Source organism: Falco peregrinus, chromosome 5 (genome assembly GCF_023634155.1).
Source record: "Falco peregrinus isolate bFalPer1 chromosome 5, bFalPer1.pri, whole genome shotgun sequence".
NCBI lineage: Eukaryota > Metazoa > Chordata > Aves > Falconiformes > Falconidae > Falco > Falco peregrinus.
The window spans coordinates 63,337,212-63,350,252 of record NC_073725.1 but is presented as its reverse complement, the minus strand read 5'-3'; the positions used below and the strand labels follow the sequence as shown (position 1 = coordinate 63,350,252).

General features: G+C 47.4%; 1 protein-coding gene across 2 annotated transcripts in view; it reads left to right on the top strand.

Moving 5' to 3' along the window:
* The window catches only part of CCDC12 (coiled-coil domain containing 12), a 42,038-nt gene that overhangs the window by 5,504 nt on the left and 23,493 nt on the right, over positions 1–13,041 (top strand). The gene's annotated exons all lie outside the window — the stretch shown is intronic.

Sequence of the window (13,041 nt, the reverse complement as noted above, 5' to 3'; positions counted from 1 at the left end):
TCAGGAAGACTGTTTTTGTTTTAGCTGAAGAACAACTTTTGCCCAGTTCAAGATTTAGCTTAGTACGATTGTATTTATTGCCTTTAGTTTAGCTCTTCCCAACTATCGCCTAACTGTGTTTTGAAGCAGAATGGGAGAGCAAGGTCTTCTGAATCTGTTTACCTGGCTGGAGGTGACTGTTTCCACACACTGAGGTCCTGCAAGCGCTTGCTCAAGCAAGCTGGAGCAGTTTGACCGGCAGTGAGATACAGAAAACCATGGGCATTTTCAGGATGGCGACCTTAGAGGCTGAGTTTTGATAGTACTTTGTAATTTTTGTGATTAAAAGGAGTGCAGCAGCGTGGCGCTTCCTGTGAAAAGCTGAAAGCACTTGCACCACCTCAACTATAAAATCCTTGTGCTACAGATCAGACTGAAGCTTTTGGGGAGATTCATCTGCTTAATGGAGGGTTCAGTCCAAAATGGTGTTTGGAGCAGAAAGCAAGTCCCTGTCCTAGATAAGATGTCACAAGATAGCTCTGTTGATCACCACTGGCCTGTCTAAGGGGAGTTGTTGTCCCTGCCTATATGAACACTTAACTTTTTTTGCAAGTCCTCTCCTTAATACACAAGAAACTGTGTTTCCATAACCACAGCTTTCTGCTGAGCAAGTTGATAATTAACTGTAGTTATTTGTATTTATGAAATGCTTGTCTGCAGGTTGCCCTTGAAACTAGCTCTTGGATGCATTCACATCTGCCCAGTTTGGAGTTAGACAAAGTCTTTGCTTGGGTGCAGCGTGCACTGAAGTTTACCTTGCTTTGAACCCTGTTAGAACCACCATGTAATGTCAGTTCTTCCAGCAGGCATGTCCTGTGATGGGTTTGTAAGCACCTTGTAAATTGGAGCTTGCATCTTAAAAATACTGAGGTCTCTGCAAAAGCTAAGCTGATTTTGGGGATCCATCCATGTCAAGGAAAACTGTGCTGGTAAAAAAGGGTGGGAGAGGGGGAGGTCATGGGCCCTTTGGTTCATTTAGGTATCGCAGTATAGCATGCATGTCATCCACAAATGCTTTTGGCTTAGGGCGAGGAATCTTATTTCAGTTAAAAATATGTGTATGTGTGTTTAGTAAAGGATTTGATAGGCTTTTCCTCTGGATAGCACCAGAGAAACAAAGTAGTAGTGAAATAAAGAAGTACGTACGTTATCTTTCTTGCAAGGGGCTAAGTACTTTTCCCACAGCTACTTATTTTTAGCAACAGATATACGAGTAGAGGAGCTGTCGTTTCGGATGCTGCTTGTAACCTGGGTCTGCTCCTTTGATCCAGCTGTTGAAATAATCTTGTGTGTGGCTGCTATTGAAATGAGAGGAAATAGTTCATGGCTGCCGGTGGTGTGACAGGGCTGTGGCACGTTTCTGCTGGGTTAATTTGGATAACAAAGGAGAGGAGGGCTTCAGAGGAAACTTCCCAAGTTTGGCTTCCTGAGACTGTGAGCAGAGTGGTTTAAGGGAGTGCTGGGTCAGGCTGTCATATGCTGAATGCACTTGAAGTGTTGAGAGGAGTTTTGTGCCCACCTCTGCCCTTTCCCTGCCAGTTTCTAGGGTTTAAGGGGGATTCTCCCCCACCCCTCCCATTTCTAAAATACAGCTTGTGGCCCCTGTAAAGACGAAGAGCCAAAGTTCACCATGCACAGGGAGGATTTGGGTGGCAGTAGGTTGGAAATGGAAGGGCAGCTGGCAGTGTTGGACGCATCTGATGGAGCAGCTCTCTGCTGGGAAGATGCATGTAGCAACCCTTTTCTGTTTCGTTTGGGGCTTTGATGGGCTGCTGTGTCCTGGCTGAGGCTCAGCGAGGATGGGCCAGCATGCTCAAAGTGGCAAGGAGACCTGGCAGAATGGGAAAGGATGACCCATGGGGAGATGTAAAGCAAATTGGACTCACTACATGAAAGGCAGAGAAGGTTTTGGTGCAATATGGGCACGATAGGGACAAGAAGTCCTCAAGGCTAGTCCCATTTGAGCCCTGACATCCTTTCTTCTCCAGCATGGCTGGCACTTCCCTGTCCCTCACCCACCACACATGCTTCTGAACTGTTGGGGCAGCTCCTGGCATGTTTGGGGTGCTGTTCCTTAGGCCAAGGTTAGCACAAGGAGATGCTTTAGCCAGAATCTGCTTGACTCAGACTAGCTTTTTTTCACATTGCTTTTTGCTGGCACCGTTGCCACCTTGTCAGACCACCAGCGTAGCGGCCCAGCAGAAGTTGGCACTTGGAGGCAAAAATCTTTGAAAAGACCATGCCAGATGTTTTCCTTCTTTTTTAGTATGGAACTGTGGTGATATAAAAAACCCTATCAGGAGCGTATCTTGTAAATAGAGGGTTAACTTTCCTAGGAGCAACCAGCAGAAAGTTTATGAGTTCTGATTTTCCTGATGCTCATTAATCTTGACTTACTTTTGCATCGCCATGGTAATGGACAGAGAGTTTTTACATAATTTCTCTCTTTTCATCTGTACCCATAAAAAAAGATTAAGCTGTCTTTTTCAACCCAAAGTAGACAGTGCTAAGACCTTGGCTCTTTTAATCTACCGCTCAGTAGTCCCAGCTGTGCTGTCTGGGTTGCCTTTTTGCTGGAGCTTTAGAATGGGCTCCATGGAAATAGTAATGGACGTGAAGTCTCTTTTCATCCGTTGCTGATAGCGCACTCATGCTGAATGAGTGGGAGCTCCAAAGGGTAACGCAGAGCCAGAGGGATGCCTTGTGGTAGCCAGAGGAGATACGGACAGCAAGCAAACTCTGCCTTGGGGAAATCTTGTTTTTAGCCTTCAAATGGATAAACTGCTATATAACAACTTTATCTTTAGGTTACTGAAATTACCTGCTGTAGGTAGCTTTTGTGATTTTCAACAGAGAAACCTTGTCTTTCCAAGGATGCAAGGCTGATGGGGTTGTGTCTTTCCTCCCCAGCTGCTGGCCCCATTGACCAGTTTCATAGTGGAGCGATGGAGGGTGGGCACTCGGTAGCTACAAGGCCCCTAAAAGCTTCAGGAAAAGAGGTTGGATATAGAAAGAAGCCTTTTTTTTTTAACCACCCTCCTGAAAGTTTCAGTGTGAGCTCAGCTGTTACCAGCTATCAGGAAACAGATTTGGGAGATTTGTTGTGTGGTTCAACTGTGGAGAATGTTTTGATTGGAGCTTCTGCTTTATTAAACCTCTGAGAACATACCCAGGAGTCAAATCCATAGGAAAGCAGGCCTGAACCTACAACAATTCGTGCAGGAATTTCACTTGGCATCGTCTTACTGAAGGAAATACTTGATGGTTATTACTAGGAAGGCAACATCAGCATGGTCCTGAGCATTTCAGCTTTGTAAATTGTAGTAAAATTCAAGGAGGCTTTTGTTGAACAAAAGCAATGTAGTTAAAGGTCAGTCTGAAGCTTTTCCACCCATGTAAGTGCATGATTCCCTTTCAGATTCTATTTTTGAAGCTTTTAAAAGCTTTTCCTTTATTCAGGTTTGGTTCTGTTTCCTTTGACAACTCACAGCATCTTTTTGGTTGGTTTTTTTTTTCTTTAACTAGGGCTCGACATTTGTTTTCCTGATGCCCTTAGTTCTGTAGATACAGCAAATGCAAATCATCCCGCTCTTCAGATCATCTAGTGTAAAGCATGAACGTTTCAAGGGTAATGTATTTTCATCTGGAAGAAAGTAATTTGAAATACAAATGCCAACAGGGAAAAGCAGCATCTATATGAACTTTCAGGCACACTCCTTGAGGTGCAAATGTGGTGCAGTAGTGGGGATCCAAAGCTGATCTAAGCAGTAAATGCATTCCTCAGTGGATTTAGGACTGCTACAAAGGACGTTTTTAATAAGCAAAAATCAAGTGACCTTTAGGAGTGTGATGGGAGGCAGTGAAGGGCACCAAAGCACCTCGAACGTGTAATCCGGGCTGGCGGGGAAGACAACGTGAAGCATCTAAGGCCAGAAGGTGTTTGCCAAAAGTTAGGGACAAGCTGAAATAAGAAAATCTGTTCTGTGCACATTGAGGTTTCACCTGTATCTTGCAGCCAGCACAGATTGTTTGAACTTGTGCAGCCCTCATGACAAAGTATACTCCTTCTTTCTTCCTTTAATTTTGTAATCTTGTCTGTGTCTCTTGGGACACATATGGTTTTGGGCCTGAAATGTGGCAGCTTCAGGTTATTCCCAAGGCTTCATGTGAAACCAGGTACAGAGGTAAACAACAGGAGTGCCTGTGGGTCGGTGGAGAAACTGGTGTTTGGCCCTGGGTTACATCTTTGCCTGTGCTGTAAAAATCCAGTTTGCTTGGGACTGTTGGGGGTTTTGTGCCAAGGTAAGTGTTGGTAGCACCGAAAAGAGGGAAAAAGTGGATGCTTTGTCTCTACTTGCTCAGGTTCTCTGTCAGATTAGCTTAAGGAAAGCTCTCCAAAAATGTTTAGTTGTATATAGGTGTAAAAAATAATATGAGAGAATAATAAATAAAACAACTGATGAGATCTCTGCTTTGAAATACCATGAAACCGGCACAAAAAAGTATAAAGTGGCTTAATAAGCATCCTTTGTCTGTAGTGTTTGAATTTGCAAGGGAGTAGAACAGATGGTTGTGCTCTTGGCTTCTGTGGAAATGCTTGTTGTAGGCATGTATTTCAGTATTGTCCATATAAGTGCATGCATATATACCTCTATATATGAGTTCCTGCATTCAGATTCCACCTTCTCCTTCCTTGCAGTCTTCCCTCGCTTTCTTAACTTGTAAAGTGGGTGGTGTAGTACTTCTTCTGTAACTTTGGGAGGAACTGTTGTATGGAAAAAAGTCCTTGCTGTGAAAGTAGTATTTAGCATTTACAATCATAGAGAGACCTTATTGTGCAGGCATGTTCTGGATGTACTGGCTTTCTTTTTCCTTTTGCACTTGGCTTTGCTGCTGTTAAATTCTGGGACAGCGTTTGATTGCTGTAGCTAAATAACAGGATCCCCTAGTAGGTAATTTCCCAGTAAGAGACCTGGTATTCCTCTCCTTTTAAAACAGAATATGTGGTAGCTCAGGGGGATGCTGCTCATTTTCCAAAAGCATCCATCGGCAAAACCAAGGTGGAAATTGTTGTGTGGGAGGTGGTGGTGGGGACACTGGAGCAACACGGCTCCGCTCCTGCTCGGCTGCCGTGCTGATGTGCAGGCTCACCTGAACAGGGCAGGTGCCTTTCTCCGCACTGAGCCTTCGTAATGCAATAACCTAGCGAGTGCAATAGCTCCATCGCTGCTTCTGCCGCTCTGTTGGCCAAAAAGCCTCAGACAAGGTAAAAAAGCAGGAGCCTTCCCTCTGAGGCTGTACAACCTTTCGGCTGTGTTAGTGCAGGGAGGAAGGCTCTCCCACCTGCTCCTTCGCTCAGCATCCCTGCCCCGGCACTAAAGCTTTCATGGCTGTGTCGTGTATCACGTCGGAAAAAGCTGCTTTGGCTGCAGCCCAGCCTTTTGTTTAATGTTGCTTTCGCTTTGCAGCCAGATTGCTTCCCTGCTCCTCTATGCCTGCCCGTGCTGGCAAGAGAGGTAGGAGGGGAGGAAGGGCACGGCACTGCTCGTTTCCTTCCCAGTGTAGCTCTGCGTCGTGTTTTCCTGCTATTGCTGTGGATGAGGAGCCCTTCCGCCTGTTTTCTTGGCTGTCCCGAAGAGTCGGTCAATCTGCAAATGCTGGTGGGCTCTGACCGAAGCAGCCGAAGCATCTCTCTGGCTGAAGAGCAGTGTGTGGTCTGGCAGCTTGGCTTGCTGCTGTCCTCAGTTTTGGTTTTTTTTCTGCTCAGTTTTTATTTTGGTGGAGCAAAGCAGCCTTGCGTTCCTGAAAGCAAAGTACCAAGCGGCTGAGAAAACAGTTGCTGTGGAAACAGAGCGTAGTAAAGTTATTACAGTGAGAATAAAACACACACTTAGGGCTACAAAGGCTTCATTTCTATTCAGGCTTTATTAGGAAAGTAATAAACTATCGCAGCGGTGCTCAAATGGCTGGAGATGGAAGCCTGCAGACAAAAGGATTGTGCTTCCACCAGCGACATGCAAATACACGGTGGGCAGCCAGGGGCGGTCAGTCATCCAACCATGGGAAAAGTTCCTCAAGGCTCTTCTCTACAATGCCACCCCATGAACGGGGTTGACTTTGAGACAGGAGGGTCCTTCAGAGCTGTGCTGGTGTTGCTGCAGGGTCTGGGATGGCAGGTCTTGGGCATCCCTGGGGTGATGGGGAAGGTGAGGGTCAAGGGGGCTTGAGCATTGATGTGGATCTGGAGTTTGCTGGAGGTTTCGACTACTTCTTGATGCCTGCAGCGAGGTCCTTAGCCAGGCAGGCTCTGGCATTGTGTTGGCTGATTGGTACCTACAGGGAAAGCTGTTGATAATAAACCCTGAAAAGCAGTTTATTCTTAAACACTCATTTTGTTTGTCTTGTGGGCAGCTCTGGCTTGGAAGCTGATTGAGTGAAATACGGGGTTTTGCTTTTTTGCTTCTAAGCTCTGGAAACCTTTTGTAACCAAGTGGTTAGGAAAGGCTGGGAAATAAGGTCTGGGAGTAGAGGGGTGCCAAAATATCAATACTTAAAACAACACTGTACTCAGGACAAATAAAAGGTGGGAACTAGAAGTCGAGCTTGCAGGTGAATAGTGTTTTGTCTGCGTGTTGCTGCTGACAGTCCTGTGAATTAGGAGCTCTGCTTGCTTTTGTAGTACGGTGGGTCTTGGTTTCCTTTAGGATATGCAGGTTTGGTGGTCATAGTCAGGACTCAAATTCATGTCTGCTTATTCACAGCTCCTTCCCCTAATCCCTGGAAGCAGTGACAGTCAACAGCTGCCTCCTCCATGCACCGTTTGACAGGTTTTATGCAAGGGAGCCAAATAAATAGAAGTATTTTGCTTCAGCTGTAGTTCCCAAGGTGATGCCATGCAGATGTTGAGCCGATGCTGCCGGGAAGATACTTGTATGCTTTTGCTGCTCTTTCTGCCTTCCCTCTGGTGAGCTGAGGTTAAAATAAACCAAGCCAGGTTAAAAGTAACCCAGCAGGAAAAAGGAAACTCTTGGTTTCTCTCTGCTTTGATTCCTGGATCTGATTCATGGAGAGACCTTGTGAAGAGGAGGGGTAGGGAGGAGGGCAGCTGGACTGTTGTTGAAGCGCTGCCTTTTGCGCATCTGTGAAACTGTGGCTGTAGGCTGGAGTTTAACAACCTTTTACACCCGTCTGAGTGGATTCTACTGTGGCCGCACCTTGCCTGTAGCTGCCTGTGCTGGCATGTGTTTGACCCTGCTGTGAACTGGTTCAGGAAGCCAACTGGCTTTTTTTCTTTTTTTTTTTTTTTCTTTTTTTTTTCTTTTTTTTTTTTCTTTCTTTCTTTCTTTCTTTCTTTCTTTCCCTTTTGTTTGTTTGGTTTGGTTTAATTTTTGTGGGAGGCTAAGTCCTTGAAGTGGTTTCCCATGGGGTGCTCACCCTGGTGATGGGAAGGTGCGGCTGGTGGGAATGGATGGACATGCAGGAGGTCTGGCACGGCCACATCGGATGGGACAAGGGACAGGCTGCAGGGTGGCAGTGCCAGCAAGGCTAGCCTGAAAGGAGCCTTCTCACCGAGCCAGGGCTGAGGCTGACAGCCTGGGAAGTGAGACAAGATACATTTATTTTTAAGACCGTGACAGCCAGCACCCAGGTATAAATAATGGAGTGTGATGGGATTATTTTGAGTAAAAACACATGGAGCCGGCACGGAGGCATCTGGTATAATTGATTTAATGAATCTGAAAGGCACTTGAGACAGGTTTTCCAGCCAGTGTCCTCTGCAGTACAGAGCTCCTGTTCATCCTTGGCAGATGCTGGACTCCCCCAAACATGTTTTTCTTCAGTGCACCCACCTGCATTGCTCTGACACGGCTCTGCACCCCCAGCTCTTAAGGGGTGGCTGGTCTTGCCGTCGGCTGCAGATGAATAAAGTGCAGCACGGAGGCTGATGACCTGCTACGAGTCTGGCAGGGATCTGCAGAGCTGCCGGGACCCGGGGAAGCTGGGGGAATCCCTCCCATCCCGAAACAGCAGCAATTAGTAACGGTGGCACAAAAGCTTCTCAGTCTCTAGTTCTTGCCTCTCCAAGAGACGGTGGTGCGAGAACAGCATTATCGACCTTGTCGGCAAAATGTCGTGTGGTTGGGATTACTCGGCACAGTCGTAGAGCAGATGGATGGGTAAAACATTTTGTTCTGCATGATTTGAGCGTTAATCAGGCTGTGCTTGGTTTTGGGAATCCCTGTGTGCTCGTTCCTTCCTGCAGCCTCACACTTCAGTGCAGGTGGAAGAGGATCCTTTTTCCCTTCCCATCTCATTACTGGTTGGTTGTGGCCCTGTGAGGAATTTGGAGGCAAGGCTGACCAAAGAGCTTTTTGCCTTTTTTTTTTTTTTTTTTTTTTTTTTTGGCGGAATGCGAGGGCTTGTTTTCCACCCCCCACTGACACAACACTATTCTCCTTCCTGGCTTAGAGCTCTTGCAGAAAGGTGGAAATTAGACCAGTCTAGAGGAAAAACATGCTTGTTGGAGCTGTGGCGTTCACCCTCTGGGTATGTCAGAGCTCATCCCGCTCCATACGGTGAGGCACCACTGCTTCTCCTCCCAATGGGTACACCGCCCTGTGAGCATTGAGACTGTGATGCTTTTTGCTGCAGCTAGCTGCAGCAGTTTCCCCCGCAGCACTGGGGAATTCACCCTTTCTCTGGGCAGTTTCCCAACAAGACAAGTATCTGAGGTTCTTGCTGACCTCTTGTTGAAGAGCCCTTGATGCTCTCGTCAGCCATCTACTTTGTTTTCCATGTCAGAACCTTATGCTAAATTTCCATGCCATTTGCTTGATGCTGTGTTTGCTGCTGGGTCCATTGCCTGAGTTGCTGCTGCCGTACTGCAGGGGTTTCAGCCTGTCCAGGCGGTCAGCAGTGCCCGTCCCCCTGCGCTGGGCACTGGGGGGCTGCCCCTCGGATGCTGGGCTCAGTTTGGGCCCCTCAGCACCAGCTGGACCCTGAGGGGCTGGAGCGTGTCCAGAGCCGGGCAGGGGGCTGGGGAAGGGGCTGGGGCACCAGCCTGGGGGGGGCTCAGGGGGGAGCTGGGGCTTCAGCCTGGAGAGAAGGGGGCTCAGGGGGGAACCTTCTCGCTCCTTGCAGCTGCCTGACAGGGGGGTGCGGCGAGGGGGGGTCGGTCTCTGCTCCCAGGAACAAGTGACAGGACAAGGGGAAACGGCCTCACCTTGCCCCAGGGCAGGTTTAGATTGGGGGTTGGGGAACATCTTCCCTGAAAGGCTGGTCAGGCACTGGGACAGGCTGCCCACGGAGGTGGTGGGGTCACTGTCCCTGGAGGGATTTAAAGGACATGTAGACGTGGCACTGAGGGACATGGTTTAGTGGTGGGCTTGGCAGTGCTGGGTTAGCAGTTGGATGTGATGATAAAGGTCCTTTCCAACCCTAATAATCCTATGATCCACTGCAGCCCAGTAGAGGATTGCAGCATATGGAGAAGGAATGTTCAAAGGCAGCTTTGTGTCCGTATTTCTGCAAGGAGCTATTTTGTTTTTCAGTTAAGCATTTTGTTCTCGGCCAGTTTGGTACATGTCTTGAGAGTCCCCTGTGACCTTGTGCGAATCAGAGAAAAGAACCTGCAGTTATGCATGCCGTGGTTCACTGTGATGCCCAATTACTTCGGTGCTGGACTGTAAATACCCGTGTTGCACCATATATGATATTGTTGAGTTATTTGCCAAGCCTGTGTGTTCGTTTAGCCTCACAGCATCCCTCTCGGGTGGGTTTAAACCATCCCAATTTCACGGTTGAGGAAATTAAAATCGCATTGCTGAAATAATGTGTTGTAAAAAGCCTGAATGAATGGCTGTGTGTTGCTGGGCCATCCTTTCGCTACAGGAACATAAGGTTGCTGTTAGTTGTAGAGGAATTTTCTTTTAAAGTTTAGTTCCCTTGTAGCCTCCAAGCAAATGATTTATAATACTAACGAAGCTGGGATGGTCTGGGTGATCTCCATCAGTACGCAAGCTTCCCCAGCATCTTTCTGCCTGGGAGAACAGTTAAATGCAAAAAAGCAAAGGAAAATCCACGGCAGGGATGGGTAGCTGGGCAGCGGCGGCCGTGTTGCTGTATGGTCAGCTGACGTTGCTTTTCAACGGGCTTTTTTGTTTAATTTATGAAGAGGAAAAAGAGACCTCCAGAAAATAGGTTAATCATCAGCTCCAAAAATGCAGTTAGGTTTGTCTTGCGCCCAAGTGGCACCACTTAATTAGCGCATGCAAAGCTGTGATTTACATTTGTGAAACTCTCAGTAGTTTAACAATTTTTTTTTAAATATAAATATGGGATTGGGGGGTTTCATGTGTGGAGCTTCTTGGCTGCAGCAAACCTTTAACTTTTCAACAAGGCCTTAGTGTGTAAACACAAACTTGGTTATAGTCTTTTTCTCTCATTTCCCCCCCCCCTCCCTTCTCCCCCCTCCCCTTCCTTGGAGAAATGAAACTGGCCATGTGTAGCATTTGGGTTTGTCTCTGCTTTTATCCGAGAGCAACAGAAGTGATGTATTAACTCACTGAAATGCCTCTAAAATCCTAGCAGCCAGCCTGGCCCTCTCTTCCCTCCCACCCCAGAGAACAACAAAACTGGAACTTTGTCCCTGCCTGCAGTGGTGGCTTCTTGGCTTGGATATGACTAACAGGTGTTTTTTTTTTTAAAGCTATTTGGTTCTTCCTCGATAATAGACAAAAATTATATGACTTAGTGAAGATGTGATGGGGGTTAAAACAAGCACACTATTGCTCTGGCACAAACAGAATTATTTCTTGAGTTAAACCCCCTTTTTTGGTAGAGATTCAGCTGATTCCTGAGTGTTACATCCTGTAAATCAACAGCTTTTACTGGAGGGTGGGATGACTCTTGTGAGCACATTAACCTGTCAAATTCATATAAAGGAGTTTTGTCGTTAGTAGAACAAGCTGTAATGGTCTGCTCTGCCTGCTGCCAGTGCTGCATTTTCAGAAGGGCTGGCTGTGTCTCCTCAAACGTGTCAATGCTATGAACACAGCCTACAAAACCCATAAAACTTTACATTTGTGATACCAGTACTCGTATTAGTGGGTGGTAGGGACCGATGCTTTTACTGCCCACCTTCAAACGCGTTTGCCCTGCCCTTGCACGGGTGGATGGTCCTCCTGCATCTTTGCAGACTAGGAGTTAAGCGATCCCTAATGGGCATTTGCTCTGTGTTTAAGGCAGTGGCTCTGGCTGTGCATATTTCCTTTGGAGAAGTGATTTTCAATTTTCGACTCAGACCTCGGAAAAGCACCACTTTACCTCTCAAATGTTAATTACCTGATGCTTTTGCCAATCAGCAGCTGCATCCATTCTCTCTCAACATGTGAGCCTTTCTGTGCCAGCACAGTGGGGCTCCCTGCTGCTTCCCACCGAAGGGCTGAGGAGGTATTTCTTAGCAGCGTGCGGTGTCTCGCTAGCCAGGGCTGTGGCTTCACTGCAGAGGGGCAGTTCGGGTGGAGGAGAGCCTTGCATTAACATTTAGTGTCAATTTAGTGTTAACGATGAGCGGGACCACGGAGATGGCCAGAGGGCTGGAGCCCCTCTGCTGTGCAGCCGGGCTGGGAGCGCTGGGGCTGTTCAGCCCGGAGAAGGGAAGGCTCCTGGAGACCCTGGAGCACCTTCCAGCACCCAAAGGGGCCGGCGAGGAAGCTGGGGAGGGGCTTTTCCCAAGGGCCTGCAGCGCCAGGACAAGGGGGAACGGCTTTGCGCTGAGAGAGGGCAGATGGAGATCAGAGCTGAGGGAGAAATCCTTCCCTGTGAGGGCGGCGAGGCGCCGGCACGGGCTGCCCAGAGCAGCTGTGGGTGCCCCAGCCCTGGCAGTGCCCAAGGCCAGGCTGGATGGGGCTGGGAGCCACCGGGGCTGGGGGAAGGGGGCCCGTGGCAGGGGTGGGACTAGGAGGTCTTTAAGGTCCCAACCCAAATCACTTTATGATTTGGTGATATGGGAGATGCTTGGGACTGGGACTGGGAGAGAACTCGTCGTTCGCAGCAGATCTGAGGGCAGTGGCAGAGCACCTCGAATAGCTGACTAACGCGGGCAACACCAACGCATGGACATGTCCATCGCTAACAGAATTGGTGATGGTGTTGGAGCAGCATTTGGTGCTGGTGCGAACTGTCATGACCTGATTGGATCAGTGTCATGATTAATACTGGGGTGGGGATGTAGAATGAAATGTAATCTTAAACTTATTCAGGGCCTGGGGAAGAATGGTAAGAATTTGTCCAAAATAGGTGACACCAAGGAAATTTAGTGTGAAATGGTGTTCTTCTGTAGCCTGTTGGGCAAAGCTATTAGAGGGAACCAGTAGACTTAGGAGTGCACAGGGGTTTAGCCAGCAAGCCCCAGTGCTCTTGTTCTGTGTAGCTTAGATTTTGCTTTCACTGTGCCCTGTGTGGAAAGGAGTTAGTGACATTCCTGCTGTATTGGGATGGAGAAGCTTATTCATGGTGTTTCCAGCTCTGCGTTGCCTGAAAAAGCATTTTCGCTTTAAAGTGTCTAGTTCTTCCTGCTCAGAAGTGTTTACTTCTTCCCCCTCAAACTTTCCACATCGAATTGAAACTCATGTATTTTCACATACACCTTTTCTTCAACAGAAAATTTGTAGTTCTGATCTCAGGGGAATATCTGTCACTCATTTCACCAGGGGACAGCAACTTGCTGCCAGAAACATTCCCCAGTCTTTGCTGTTCAACAGCAGTGTTTGCGGTGCAAACACGTGGATTCTGAAATCGTGATAGTAGGTGTATTTAAAAAAAACCAACACAGCCACTTTGGAGTCATTTTGGGTTTTTTGAAGGAAAGAAATATTTGTCCTTATTTACTATATAAACAGCACAATTATTAAAAAAATATGGTGTTAGAAATACCTTTCCTTTTGGAAATGCTGAAGTTTTTTTTGGAGGCAGGGACATAAACCAAGGTGTTTAATTTTC